The sequence below is a fragment of the Helianthus annuus genome, chromosome 11, assembly GCF_002127325.2.
Source record: "Helianthus annuus cultivar XRQ/B chromosome 11, HanXRQr2.0-SUNRISE, whole genome shotgun sequence".
Classification (NCBI taxonomy): Eukaryota; Viridiplantae; Streptophyta; class Magnoliopsida; order Asterales; family Asteraceae; genus Helianthus; species Helianthus annuus.
The window spans coordinates 9748929-9764328 of NC_035443.2; the positions used below are offsets into that span (position 1 = coordinate 9748929).

The 15400-nt window shown below is 40.6% G+C and overlaps 1 long non-coding RNA gene across 1 annotated transcript; it reads right to left on the reverse strand.

Moving 5' to 3' along the window:
* Positions 1 to 13535: 13535 nt before the first annotated feature.
* Positions 13536 to 15362, reverse strand: LOC118483873. The gene is made up of 3 exons (XR_004871995.1): positions 15262 to 15362; positions 14036 to 14244; positions 13536 to 13646 (listed from the first exon to the last, which is right to left on the reverse strand). It is a non-coding gene; the product is annotated as an uncharacterized LOC118483873 (long non-coding RNA).
* Positions 15363 to 15400: the final 38 nt, after the last annotated feature.

Consider the following 15400-nt stretch of genomic DNA (forward strand, 5'->3'; position numbering starts at 1 on the left):
AAATCAATTTTAATAAACATTTTCAAATGTGTTAGTTGAATGTATTTACCAGTGTAAACTGACGTATTTTCCCCAAAAAGATTAAGTGCAGGTACCTAAACGAAAATTGGCTGGTAGTAGCTCCCTAGCGTCGTGATGAGTCTCGCAAGCTTGATTGCAGTATCTGATGGAACAATACTTTATGTTTATTTACGATCCGCTGTGGATACATTCAACTTCTGTAATACATTTGATATTACAAACAGAGGTTGAAATATATTTAATTATCTTTAAGCTTCCGCTGTGCATTATATAATTGTGTGGTTTGACTATATTGTTGCCAACATCGTCACGGTAATCCCCCACCGGGCCCACCGGTGAGACACGTGGAAATCGGGGTGTGACAGGTTGGTATCAGAGCCAACATTGAGTGAATTAAACACTATCCTATTGTGTTTAATCTCAATGACACAATTGCACATACTTGAGTCTAGACAAGAACTTAGGACAAATTCGGATTTATACTCCTTTTTGTCTTTATTTCCCATTTCGATTTTTAATAAGTTTTGGAGCAGGAAAATGCCACCTGTTATATTCCGAGGAAGAGGAAGGGGAAGAAGAGGCAGAGGAGAAGTCGTGACACATCACGATAACGAAGCTGGACCATCTGGTACAAGACATCCTTCGATGACACGGAGCGAAGAACCACAACGACGAAGAGATCTTTATGAACCCGCGAGGCATTCCACTTCGCACAGCTCAACGCCATCCTACCGGCACTCCTTTGGGCCAAATTCAGAGAATGATCCCAACAACCCACAACCTTCCTTCATACCTCTACAACGTTCAGTATCGACCCGGAATTATGACGACCCTACTCCATACTACATAGGTCAGTTTAACCCAGCTGACTACATACAGGAACCTTCAGGATTTGTTCCGCTTGGTCCACAAGACCACTTTTCTGAAGATCCCATTAGTTATGGGTTGGTTAGATAGTTTAAATGGGTTTGGTCAATTATGGTATTAGTGTGCGGGTTGGGCTTGGCCCAGTTGTATTAGGTTGCCCCTATGTTGTTATAAATAGGGTGCACCTAGGTCCTGATATAAGTATGTGGTCTTACATTATTTTGACATCACTTAGTTTGAAGCCCAACAAGGTGTGCGGCCCAACAAGGAAGTGTGCGGCCCAATAATTAAGGGGTGTGCGGTCCAAGTTAATAGTGTGCAACTTAAAGAACAGTGTGGGACCTCATTGTTGAATTGTTTAACAAAAATGCCCTTGGCAGCTTTAACAGATATGGATGGAGTTAAGTCAGTTGGACCAAAATGGCAACGATGAAACCTTTTTGGATCCAGATGTTAAAAATGAAACATTTGGACTAAACTGACAAAATGGCCCAAACCACAAGGACTAAAATAGCAATTAACTCTTTTTACTTTTACCCAAACCTTTTCAACTTTTGCAAGCTATCCCCTAATATTTTTTTTAGTAAGCTGCCATTTTGGTCCCTGTGGTTTGGGCACTTTTGCCATTTTAGTCCAAATCTCAATTTTTTTAAATCTGGGTCCCTGTGATTTCACTTTTATTGCCATTTTAGTCTAAAATTCAAAAACCCTCATTTTTTACTGTTGTAACATGTCTATTTTATCCTTTTATTCAAGGGCATTTTGGTCATTTGTAATTATTATAACATACCCCTCTGTCTCTCTCTCTCATATCATCTTCTTCTCTCTCTCTCCCTCTCTCAGATCTTCACAGAACCCTGAATGTCTTCATAAACCCAGAATGTCTTCACAAAACCCTCTTCATCCTCATCACAGAATCCGACCTTTTGTTCATGAACCACACAAATCAGCTACAACAACCGCTCATTCATCAATCAAAAGCTAAAAATTCAGATTCACAATCTCATAAAACCAAAAATTAATGCTGAAACAAGCAGATCAAGTAACAAAAATCAACCGTAATGAAACAACAAAGAGGATAAAGTACCAAACGATGTGATCACCAGTTAATCGGTGCGGAGAAAGTGATTGGCGGCGAATCGAAAAGGAATCGGAGATAGTGACTGTGAAGGAGCACGGCGGCGGTGTGGCGGAGTCTAGATGTGCTCAACGGATCGAGACAAATCAGACAATCCAACACATCCGGATCCGTCAACACCACCTTCAACTCTCCATTCACATCATTAACCACCGGTGAACCACTCCGATTCGCCACCACACCACTCGCCACTCCCCGGAGCAACACCGCCGCCGATGATGACGTCATCTGCTGCTGCTGATCACATCCTTCCGGCACCAAAACCTCAACCTCTTCCTCATCTTCATCCGTTTCCACTTCATCATCATCTTCAATCTCAATATTCTCATGTTGTTCATCGATCTTCACAAACGTGGGGTTTCCTAATTGGATCTGTTGAAGATCTGTTGAATGATTTGTGAGGTGAAGATCTGTTGTGAAGATGAATCTCAATATTCTAAATGTTGTTGTGAAGTTCTTGTGAAGATCTGTTCAATCTCAATATTCTCCGGTTCATCATCATCATTTAGAATTTTGTTTTTCCACATCTGGGTTTTGTGAAGATCTGAGAGAGAGAAGAAGAATATGATCTGAGAGAAAGAGAGAAGAGAGAGACAGAGAGGTATGTTATAATAATTACAAATGACCAAAATGCCCCTGAACAAAAGGATAAAATAGACATGTTGCAACAGTCAAAAAAGGGATTTTTGAATTTTGGACTAAAATGGTAATAAAAGTGAAACCACAGCGACCCAGATTTAAAAAGTTTGAGATTTAGACTAAAATGGCAAAAGTGCCCAAACCACAAGGACCAAAATGGCAGTTTACTCTATTTTTTTTGTTTTCAAATTTGATCCCCATACTTTTCATCTTTTGCAAATTTTTTGTTTTACATTTCGTTTTAAATTTTGCGAGTAAATACGCCGCAATGTGCGTATGGGTTCAATGTTTTTTCGTCTATTTTTTTTTCCACTTGACGTGCTCGTCACAATGCGTCTTTATTTCCCTATTTGACAAATTCATCGCACCGAGCGGGGTTATAGATCGACTTAGTTATTCTTTTCTATAGGAAGATGAGGATCCTACTGAACCAGCTCGTGGTACGCCCACGCATCCGATAGAAGTTTCTGATGGGTCATCCTTCCATGGAACGCCCTATCAGGGACCAGACAGTTTCCAAGCGATGTTTGACCGACATGAGTGGTACTACACGCCACCTCAACAGACATCTCAACAACCGAGACATCCACAGGATCCCTCTGAGGATTCACGCTTTGAGGCAGTTACGCCACCACCTCCGCCACCGGCACAACCAGTAATACCTGATCCGCCGAGGCGTAGGAGGACAAATGCTCGTATGTCTACACGAGGAGGAGGGGGTATCCACTTCAGCACTCCTCGACATTCTAGTAGTAGCCACTACCCGCCGCTACAAGAAGAAGGACCTTCAAGTCCTATACAGGAGGCGAACTCCGCACCAGCTGCTCGAAATTCGCTACCATTTGGGTATGACCAACCCATACCTGCTTATACGGGTCCAACGGCTTACAACCCGTTCGAACCGTCACAAGCACAATACAACTATGGCTATGAGCGCGACCCATATGTGGTGTCGGCAAGATATAATGCGCGCTACCCTGACGGAGCACATGGAAACATGGGACCACCGGACTACTCAGCTCATGGGTATCCAATACCTCCCAGACCTCTAGTTCCGCATCAAGCGCCACAACCACGTTTCTCTCCTCCTGAACAGGAAGAAATACTCCATCGACTAGATCGTGTGGAGAGAGAGTTCGAGGAAGAGAAGAAAAGCCACCGAGGATTTCTCAAATGCTTGGCGAATCTACTAAAGGGCAAAAAGAAGAAACGTGACCACTAGCCCTTAATAGTTGTACGAATGTAATTTCTACTTTAAAATAAGTCCCTGTGTGGACAACTTATCGTATTTCAGTCCCTACGTGGACTTATCTTTAGTCCTTGCATGGACATCTATCTTGTATTAGTCCCTGCGTGGACTTGTCACTTATTTTTAAAAACCTCTATGGAGGTATGTACTATTTGAAAGACCCGTTTAGGGCAATATGTAATTGTATTTGAGATTTTGGAATGTATGTTATGAATTTTGTTTTAACATGTATAAAATAAATCAAAACCATTCCTTTTATATTGATCTGCCTAAATAAAGAATCTTGAAAGGTGAAACCTAGCTTGGTGTCTTTTAAGATCCAGTCAAGATGGTATGACCTAAATGAAAAGATTCTGATTCCCTGTTAACCTCTGTACGCATGTTAACAATCATGGCAGATGTGATTCGTTAAGATCACGCACGTCATTCTTATACAATAATCCTTTAAGGATTTTAAAACCCAACTAAATGATTTATGAATCGTGGGTTAAATCACCAATGAAGGTGACCAATATTATAAAAACATCCATTAGTGATGTAGTGCCTACGGGCCAATATTATTAAAACATCCATTAGAGATGTAGTGCCTATGGGCCAGTATTATAAAAACATCCATTAGTGATGTAGTGCCTACGGGCCAATATTATTAAAACATCCATTAGAGATGTAGTGCCTACGGGCCAGTATTATAAAAACATCCATTTGTGATGTAGTGCCTACGGGCCAATATTATTAAAACATCCGTTAGAGATGTAGTGCCTACGGGCCAACTATATTAAAACATCCATTAGAGGTGTAGTGCCTATGGGCCATAATAATTGTCTTATAAAGACAAAAGACAGTGGTAGTCTATGACTCTCTGTCAGAAAGAGATAAAAGGACTACGGTTCAAATCTCTATGCCTTTGATTCTCTGAAATCTCGGCTAATATTATAAAACATCATCATGATTAGGCTTTATGCCGCCAATACTATTTATATAGCTAAAATAGGATATATTCAAATCCTAGCATGTAATGGAATAAAAAGTTAACCAAATATGGTCTCTGTACCATGGTTGACAAATTGTCATAAAAGACAATTATATAATAATCTCCTAAATAAAATTTTGTTATCTTCTGTAACAGATTCAAGTTACAATGGCGGATCCCAATGGAGAGAACAGCCACACAAATGAAGATGACTACGACAATGCGTCAGTGCATTTGACAGGCGCACAACTGAAGGCTCTGATTGACAATGCTGTTCAGGCAGCTATCGATCGTCAATATACTGAGTCCCAAGGCAGAACCGTGTCAAAACCACCCTCTAAACCAAAGACACACTCCAAACCACCCTCTGAACCCAAGAAAGATGACGACAAACACTCGTCCACTGAGCACAGCGTTCATCGCGATAGAGAATATACTGATGCATCCAGTGCTAAGGGTTGCACCTACAAATACTTTGTATCATGTAAGCCCCGGGAATTTACAGGGGAGAAAGGTGCGGTTGACTGTATCACCTGGCTAGACGAGATGGACACTATTGTGGACATCAACGGGTGTGCAGCGAGGGATGTGGTGAAGTATGTGTCGCAGTCATTCAAGGGCGAGGCCCTGGCATGGTGGAGGGCGTTGGTGCAGGCATCTGGTAAGTCTGCTTTGTACAAGATGACATGGGAGGAATTTATTGCTCTCATTAAAGAAAACTACTGCCCTCAGCACGAGGTGGAGAAGATTGAGGCGGATTTTGTCTCACTAGTGATGACAAACCTGGATTGTCAAGCATATCTGACAAGCTTTAACACCATGTCACGCCTGGTGCCATATCTTGTGACACCAGAACCTCGAAGGATTGCCCGTTTCATTGGGGGCTTAGAGCCGGCGATCAAGGCCAGTGTGAAGGCCTCTAGGCCGACGACCTTCAGGTCAGTTACTGACCTCTCCTTGTCTCTTACACTTGATGCTGTCCGTCTGAGGACACTAAGGAACAAGGAGGCTGAAAAGCGAAAACGTGAGGATGATACCTCACGAAAGTCTGGGAAAAAGCACCGTGGAAACGGTGAGGGCAAGAGAGGGTCGGAGGCAAAGAAGGAGGGGCAAGCTGATGGAAGACCTCACTGCAAGGTCTGCAAGAAACCTCACTCCGGGAAGTGTAGGTTTGCGTCTGGTTCACAGTCGCAACAAAAGACTACATCCTGTGGGCTATGCAAGTCCAAGGATCATAAGACCGTGGAGTGCAAAAAGATAAAGGATGCAACCTGCTATGGTTGTAATGAAAAGGGGCATATCAAGAGTAATTGCCCAAAGTATGCCAAGAAGGCGGAAGAGACGAAGAAGTCGAATGCGAGAGTTTTTCGCATGGATGCAAAGGAAGCGGTTAAGGACGACAATGTGCTTACAGGTACTTTTCTCGTAAATAATATATTTGCAAGAGTACTATTCGATTCTGGCGCCGATAAATCCTTTGTAGACCAGAAATTTTGCCAACTACTAAATATGCCTATCAAAACCCTTGATATGAAATACGAAGTAGAGTTAGCAGACGGCACGATAGAAACCGTCTCTACTGTTCTAGAAGGATGTGAAATGTCCATTAGGAACCATTCTTTTCCTTTATCTCTACTTCCTTTCAAACTTGCGGGTTTTGACATTGTGCTAGGCATGGACTGGTTATCTCGTAATCAGGCCCAAATCATTTGCGGCAAGAGGCAGATAGTTTTAAAGACTCCGAGTGGTGAGTCTCTTACCATTCGAGGGGATACGCACTACGGATTGCCCGAAGACGTATCTATGCTGAAAGCTTCAAGGTGTTTGAACAGAGGCTGTGTAATTTACATGGCTCAGGTGATAATAGAAGAACCTAAGCCGAAGATCGAGGATCTTCCTGTCATTTCTGAATATCCCGAGATTTTTCCCGAAGAACTACCTGGTTTGCCACCAGATAGACAAGTGGAGTTCAGGATAGACATCATTCCTGGAGCAGCTCCGATAGCAAGAGCACCTTACAGGCTAGCTCCAACGGAAATGAAAGAACTGAGGACCCAGTTGGATGAACTGCTGGCGAAAGGTTTTATCAGACCTAGTTCATCTCCCTGGGGAGCTCCTGTACTGTTTGTAAAGAAGAAGGACGGATCGATGCGGTTGTGCATCGACTATAGAGAACTAAATAAAGTTACCATAAAGAATAGATATCCTTTACCAAGGATCGATGATCTATTCGATCAGCTGCAAGGAGCAAGCTACTTCTCCAAGATCGACTTAAGGTCGGGTTATCATCAACTAAGGGTCAGAGATGAAGATGTACATAAGACAGCATTTAGGACTCGCTATGGTCATTACGAGTTCCTAGTGATGCCTTTTGGGCTCACAAATGCACCGGCTGCGTTCATGGATCTCATGAATCGCGTTTGCAAGCCGTACTTGGACAAATTCGTCATAGTCTTCATCGACGATATCCTTATCTATTCCAAGAATCAAGCTGACCACGAGAAGCACCTCCGTTGCATTCTCGAATTACTACAGCGTGAGAAACTCTACGCCAAATTCTCGAAATGTGAATTCTGGCTACGAGAGGTTCAATTTTTAGGTCACGTTGTGAGCGAGCGTGGTATCCAGGTGGATCCCGCTAAGGTAGAGGCGGTCATGAACTGGCAAGAGCCAAAGACGCCTACCGAAATCCGTAGTTTCCTGGGGTTAGCAGGATACTACAGGAGGTTTATTGAAAATTTTTCGAGGATTGCTGCGCCCTTGACTTCCTTGACCAAGAAGAAAGAAAAGTACATTTGGGGCCCAAAGCAGCAAGAGTCCTTCGAAATACTGAAGCAAAAGCTAAGCAACGCACCTGTGCTGACACTACCGGAAGGTACAGCTGAATTCGTAGTTTACTGCGATGCATCACACACAGGCATGGGGTGTGTTCTTATGCAGAAGGGTAAGGTGATTGCCTATGCTTCAAGGCAATTAAAGGTGCATGAAAAGAATTACACCACCCATGATTTGGAGTTGGGTGCCGTTGTATTTGCACTGAAATTATGGAGACATTACCTTTATGGTATTAAATTTGTGATTTATTCTGATCACAAAAGCCTCCAGCACCTGTTCAACCAGAAGGAGTTGAACATGAGGCAGCGCCGTTGGATGGAGACCCTGAATGACTACGATTGCGAGATCAGGTACCATCCCGGCAAGGCGAATGTAGTCGCCGATGCCTTGAGCAGAAAGGAAAGGGTAAAACCTATTCGAATCAATGCCAAGAGCATTGAGGTCAAGAACAATTTAATAGAAAGGATTTTGGCTGCACAGCGAGAGGCTGTGTTGGAAGCTAACTATCCAAATGAAAAGCTGGGAGTAACTGAGGAGCAGTTGACTCTTAGCAAGGATGGAATCTTGAGGCTGAACGGACGTATATGGGTTCCGATTTATGGAGGACTACGAGATGTTGTTCTCCAGGAAGCCCATAGTTCCAAATACTCAGTTCATCCTGGTGCTGATAAGATGTACCAAGACTTAAAGGCAAATTATTGGTGGATAGGCTTGAAAAAGTCTGTAGCCGCCCACGTAGCAAAGTGCTTGACTTGTGCTCAAGTCAAAGCCGAGCACCAAAAGCCGTCTGGCTTGCTACAACAGCCTGAACTTCCCGAGTGGAAGTGGGAATGCGTAACTATGGACTTCATAACCAAGTTACCCAAAACCAGGAAAGGAAATGATACAATATGGGTCATAGTCGATAGGCTGACTAAATCAGCTCATTTTCTACCCATCAAGGAGACGTATAGCTCCGATATGTTAGCCCAACTTTATGTTGATAAGATTGTAGCCTTACACGGCATACCTGTGTCTATTATCTCCGACATGGATACTAGATACACATCTCACTTCTGGAAAAGTTTCCAGCAATCTTTGGGCACGCGTTTAAACTTTAGTACGGCTTACCATCCACAGACGGACGGTCAAAGTGAGCGTACTATCCAAACGCTAGAAGACATGCTTCGTGCATGTGCAATCGATTTAGGCGGTAACTGGGATAAGAATTTACCCCTGATCGAATTCTCCTACAATAATAGCTACCACACCAGCATAAAGGCTGCGCCTTTTGAGGCATTATATGGTAGGAAATGCAGATCGCCTGTTTGTTGGGCGGAAGTAGGGGAGGTCCAACTGTCAGGACCAGAGATTGTTTTCCAGACAACGGACAAGATTGTCCAGATCCGGGAACGTCTCAAGGCTGCCCGCGATAGGCAGAAGAGCTACGCTGATCCAAAGCGTAAGGATTTTCACTTCGAAGTAGGTGAAAAAGTATTACTTAAGGTATCACCCTGGAAGGGGGTGATGCGTTTCAGCAAGAAAGGCAAACTAAGTCCGAGATACATAGGACCTTTTGAGGTCATCGAACGTGTCGGATCAGTCGCCTATAAGTTGAACTTGCCTGAAGAGCTTAATGGAATTCACAATGTGTTCCACATCTGCAATCTCAAAAAGTGCTTCGCCGATGAATCATTGGTGATTCCACACACAGATGTGCATATAGATGAGAGCTTAAAATTTATAGAAAAACCTTTGTCGATTGAAGATCGACAGGTGAAGAAGCTTCGCAGAAAGCACGTACCGATTGTAAAAGTCAAATGGGATGCTCGTAGAGGTCCTGAATATACGTGGGAAGTCGAAGCAACAATGAAAGAAAAATACCCTTATTTATTTGAGTAAATCTCGGGTCGAGATTTATTTTAAGGGGGTGAGGATGTAACACCTCGAATTTTTGTGTCCAATAATGTGTTAACACGTGTCATTTGTTTACACGTGGCATTGATATTGAATAAAGGACCAATTTTGACAAACCTTGAAAGTATATAAATTCGAGGGTTATAAATGTCAACAAGGGTAAATATACTGTATAGTAACCCTAAATAATGCTTGAACCTTCAAACGAATAAATTATAGATCTTGCGGAAGCGAAACGCGGAAGAAAGTGAGAGATTACGAGCTACAGGGGTTAACTGTGTCAACATGTTTAATATTACCTCTGAATGACCCTTTAACGTTCCCAAGGCTTCGTAACAGTATTATACGCTCACTAGAATATACTGTATAAATTCCGCGAAGTTCCGTTTTAAAACGAAAGAGTTATACTCGCATTCGTATAAGAAGGGTTAAAAGCGTCAATAATGAAAGTTATGGCTTTCTGTATAATTAATAAATAAACCGGGGACTTAATAATGCGGGTAAATAACACGAGGCCCCTATCGGTAAATAACCGAGGGCCAAACCGCAAAGTTACCCCTTCAAAACCGAAAGGTCAGGTAAATCATTACGAAAGATTTCGTTATTAATTACCAGGATTTCGCAATCATGACAAAAGATTTAAAATTTCTGAAATCTTAACCTCACGCGACCCGCATTGCATATTGGGTTAAGTTGAGGCGGGCCGCGAGCCTCCTCAATTACGCGTCTGGTATTTAGATCCCAGGCGGCCCGCATTATAAACGCATGGAACTTCCATGCGGGCCGCATTAGACGCCCAGATGCAGAATTGTTGTAGTTACTTGCCTTTTGGAGCCTTTGAACGATCAAACCTCAATCAATGAGGCATGGGCACCCTACACTTGACCCATAGCTCTCAGGGACACCTACCCATCATCTCTGGACTATTGTGAGTGTTTGCAATGATCATAGTTGCTTGGCATTTGCTATAAATAGCCACCTTATGCACATAACACTCACAACATCAAAAACACACATCTCTGATCATTGCAAGAGCTCTCAAGTCCTTTTCTCTGCTCTATAAGCAAGAACACAACTTCTGTAAGTGATCTAACCCTTTGTAGTTTCACATTTCCTTAGTAAATGGCTAAGAACCAAACCGTCGTAAATACGGTTTGACTTTAAAATAACTCAGTGATGGTTCAGTCTTATGACGAATCAAAAGTGGTTATGAGTTGGTATTTATGTGGGTAATAAACCCCTAAAAAGGTTCCCCCTGATCACCACTCTAACTATGTCAAAAATCGAGTCAAACGTGCGGTTAAAAAGTCAACAGAAAGCTATTTTAGCGATTTATGCATAATCTGTAATGTATATGTTATGAAACCTGTTTTGACACTAATAAAACATGATATTAAGTATATAAACCTGTTTGCGCTCGTTTGAATCGATCATTTGCTATATTGACCCGGTTCGGAGCCGAATGTCGCAAAAGTTTGACTTTTGCTTTGACTTCAGTTCTGACCCGTTTTAGTGAGGTATGAATATACCTTAGGACTCTCTTAGGACCAGGTCACATGTTGGTATAAACCTCTGTGGTCGGTTCATGAGTTATCCGAGTCTTTTGCGCATTTCCGTCATTCGCCTAAAAGTTGACCGTAACGGCCTTTTAAAATTAAAACGAGTATTACGGACACGTGAACGGACCAAAACCTTGCTTATTAAATTATAAGCATGTCCTTAAAGTTTCACGTCAATCCGAGGTCTAGAATGAGAGTTATGCTAAAAAGCGCAATTAAAGTAAACTTTAGTAATTAACGGCGCAATTAGCATAACGCCTATCTAAACCAAGATTTCGTCACCAAATCTTTTACCCACTGTTATAAATTAATATTTTGGGAATTTTAAAGATTTTTAATAATTTTTACCTTGCTCATAACCTGCGGTTATGGCTACGGTTCGGTTAATACCGAATATGCCCTTTTCGGCCAAAACATGAGTTCTACAAGGTCTTTTGACCCGATTCCAGTTGCTACTGGTTTTAAATAATAAATAAAGTATTTTAAGCTTTATAAGCTGTTCGGGAAACTCAGATTTCCTGTAGAACTCGAAAAGCCCTTTTAAAGTCTTTAAAATGACCGAAAAGTCCCTACGGGGCATAATATAAACTTAAACTCGTTACGGGCGTCACGGAAGGTATCCTACTGATACCACAACCCATTTAAGGCATATTGACTTAGGAAATAAGCGTACGACTCTCATGGTTAACCGTTTCGCCTATTGCGCGCGCGGTTCGGCTTATGAAACTAGTTTTCATAATTTAGCCGATACGGGTCAAATAATATCATTTGAACCCCAAATTCCAGAGTGTGAACCATTAACCCATATAAAACAAGTCTCTGAACTTGTTGGGTCAGAATCACACTCCATTCTCGGTTTTCGCCTTTTCGCGCGATTAAACCATATCTATATATATCGGAACCAACCGGTCTAGGCTACGGCCATTATAACGACCCGTTAGGATTCTAAGAGGTTAATTAAAACCTTCGTTCCAGATTAGGAGCCCCAGTAAAAGCTATCGGTGATTTAATCCAAAATAAGGAAATATACTTGCAAAGGTAAATACTTTAACTTATTTCCCCTATATGGGCTTGGGTTACGGTATATTAATACCGCTTGATTGAGCATTATATAATTCCATCACTTAGGTGGTTAATTGATTAAGTATGATCGGCTCATTTAAACAGTTTTGTTGCTTATAAGCCTTTGGGGGGTTTAATGACCGTTGTCCCGGATATCCTTGGCATCATTTTACGAAATGGCCACGACCATCGACATCCCGGTGTAGGCGTACACCCGGTATAAAGTGTCGACATTAAAATTAAAAGACGTAGCCGTTGGTTTTTATACTACGGTTTTACGCAAACGTGGTGTGTCTATAAATCTTTAACCCGGCACGACCCGGGCTACTGAACGCATAAAAGAACATGTAAAACGTTCACAAGATTTTATTATAATTTTCCCAAGTTATAAAAGAGTTTGTGCCTTGTGCATTCAAATCAATTTTAATAAACATTTTCAAATGTGTCAGTTGAATGTATTTACCAGTGTAAACTGACGTATTTTCCCCAAAAAGATTAAGTGCAGGTACCTAAACGAAAATTGGCTGGTAGTAGCTCCCTAGCGTCGTGATGAGTCTCGCGAGCTTGATTGCAGTATCTGATGGAACAATACTTTATGTTTATTTACGATCCGCTGTGGATACATTCAACTTCTGTAATACATTTGATATTACAAACAGAGGTTGAAATATATTTAATTATCTTTAAGCTTCCGCTGTGCATTATATAATTGTGTGGTTTGACTATATTGTTGCCAACATCGTCACGGTAATCCCCCACCGGGCCCACCGGTGAGACACGTGGAAATCGGGGTGTGACATGTACCTGCACAGAGATCAGATCTTCTTCTGGTTATACACAGCCTCTCCATGGCCCATGTTCTTGGTGCAAAGAGCATCTTCCTGCCTTTAGCAATAAATACACAATTGTGTCTGTGTGGTTCGACTATTAAGTCTCTAACCTACATCCTTTCATTCCGCTGCGAGTCTGCCATGTATTATTTCAAAAACAAAAATAAAATTGGGGTTAAAAATATTAGGGTTACGATTTAGCTATTGGTGCTCCAAATCATCAACCCTTATGCTGTTACAGTACTAAACAGTTTGTCTTCATAGTTATTATCAACCTCATATTCGATGTCGTTCTTGGTTTCACCACCGTCGTTGTGTGGCCACCTACCATCGGTTGAACGGCCACCTACCTCCTTCGCCACAGATTAGGGTTTGAGAAGCCGAGGTACATGGATTTGTATAAAGCGTTAGATGACGATTGGCATGGTGCAGTGGAGAACAATGGTGGCTCTCTTCTCCCTTTCTCTCTCTACGATGATGGTCTCAAAATGGACACGAACCTTTGGCCACATACCTCTTTTGGGTACATGTCAGATCTCCTCTTCAATTGAAATCTCATGAACAAATGGAAACAAACCTACTGCAAAAAAAAAAAAGAAAAAAAAAACAAACAAACACTAAAATAAAACATGTTGTGACATTACCCCAAATTCTGTAATTATACAAATCAATTAGGTTCCTCCTTCTATTAGTACACAAATCCTTTGAAAGAAATAAAGTACAATTACTAATGAAATTAGTAAACCACGATGAAAATTTGATTTTTTTCCGTAATTTTAAATGTGGGATTATATATTATGCAAAGAGCCCCTCTATTCAATCGTTAATCTTCAATCAAGAAGAAATAGATACCATACGACTTGCCTATTGTACTGGATCTACTATTTGTTATAAAATTAACAATATGACTAATGAGTTGTTGAATAATATAATTTTTTATATAAGATACAACACAAAAGATAAACTAACCAGTGCATTAAACTCAGTGCTAAGCATTTCCTTGCTCTTTCCACATATTTTGCCATGGAAAGAAAATAACCGACAAATATCCAAGAAAACAGTTATAAGTGGACAAATCCATATTACACGTAGTACCTTTTCCCTATGAACTAATAGAACAACCCTGAAGAATGTGCCATTGCTGAAACCATCACTTGTAGCAGCATTATTCCCTAACACTTTTAAGCCACGATCATATTCTAAACTTCATAAACTTCAACAATATATAAATAAGTACTGATTAGTCACTTTAGCTAACAAAACCTTAAGTATTCCGAATTAATCTTTCTATAAAAACAAATAAACAATATTTCTTTACTATTCAATTTGAAATTAAACTGGCATCAGGTACTTTTGGGGATCTGTAAGGGTTTAAACTCTAGACCTTCTCTAGAATCTGCAAAAAAACTCTCACGTAATTTGTGACGGTGGTGAGCGAAGTAGTGGTGGCGACGAATTTGCATCATCTTTAAATTTATAACACTTGTTTGTTTTGACCCATTGACTAATTTGAGGCACCCTATTAACTAATTTGAAATGATACAAATTGAATCGTTTACTAATTTGAGGTGACTCAGTTTGACCCATATGACCATATATAACTTATTTTTTGCCCAAATCAACCAGTTCTTAGAATGGGTCAATACTGCCACCTATAGTATCATTATATTAGAAACCTTGATTGTTTGTTACCCTAATTTGATTTATTTAGTTTCTTGGTTAATTGGTTTTGTAGTCTATAAATACAAAACTCTTGTAACCCTATTTTGAACAGTAGTCTACAAAGATTTTTATTCTATAAATACAAAACTCTTGTAACCCTATTTTAAACAGTAGTCTACAAAGATTTTTATTCTATAAATACAAAACTCTTGTTACCCTAATTTGATTTATTTAGTTTCTTGGTTAATTGGTTAATTGGTTTTGTAGTCTATAAATACAAAACTCTTGTAACCCTATTTTGAACAGTAGTCTACAAATATCCAACAAATTTTATTCTATTGCATTAGTTTCAATATGCATATCCAAGCATCACTAAATATGGATGTAGAAACTAAAACATTAATAAACTATAATGAAGTAACATTTATCTTGTTGACTTATTAACTGTAATGTAGTAAACCATAATTCTACATCAGCAAAAAACAAAGCAAGTATAGTAAAGTAAAGTGAGGAGATGGAATGATCTTAGTTACCGCAAGATCCAACCCACAAAAAGCTGCCATAGCCCCGCCCATTGAATGCCCAGTCACCATAATTTTGAAATTTTCATATTCCGCTTGTGCTCTACTAACTCACCAATTATTCCCGAAAGCATAATTGTATTATCGTAAG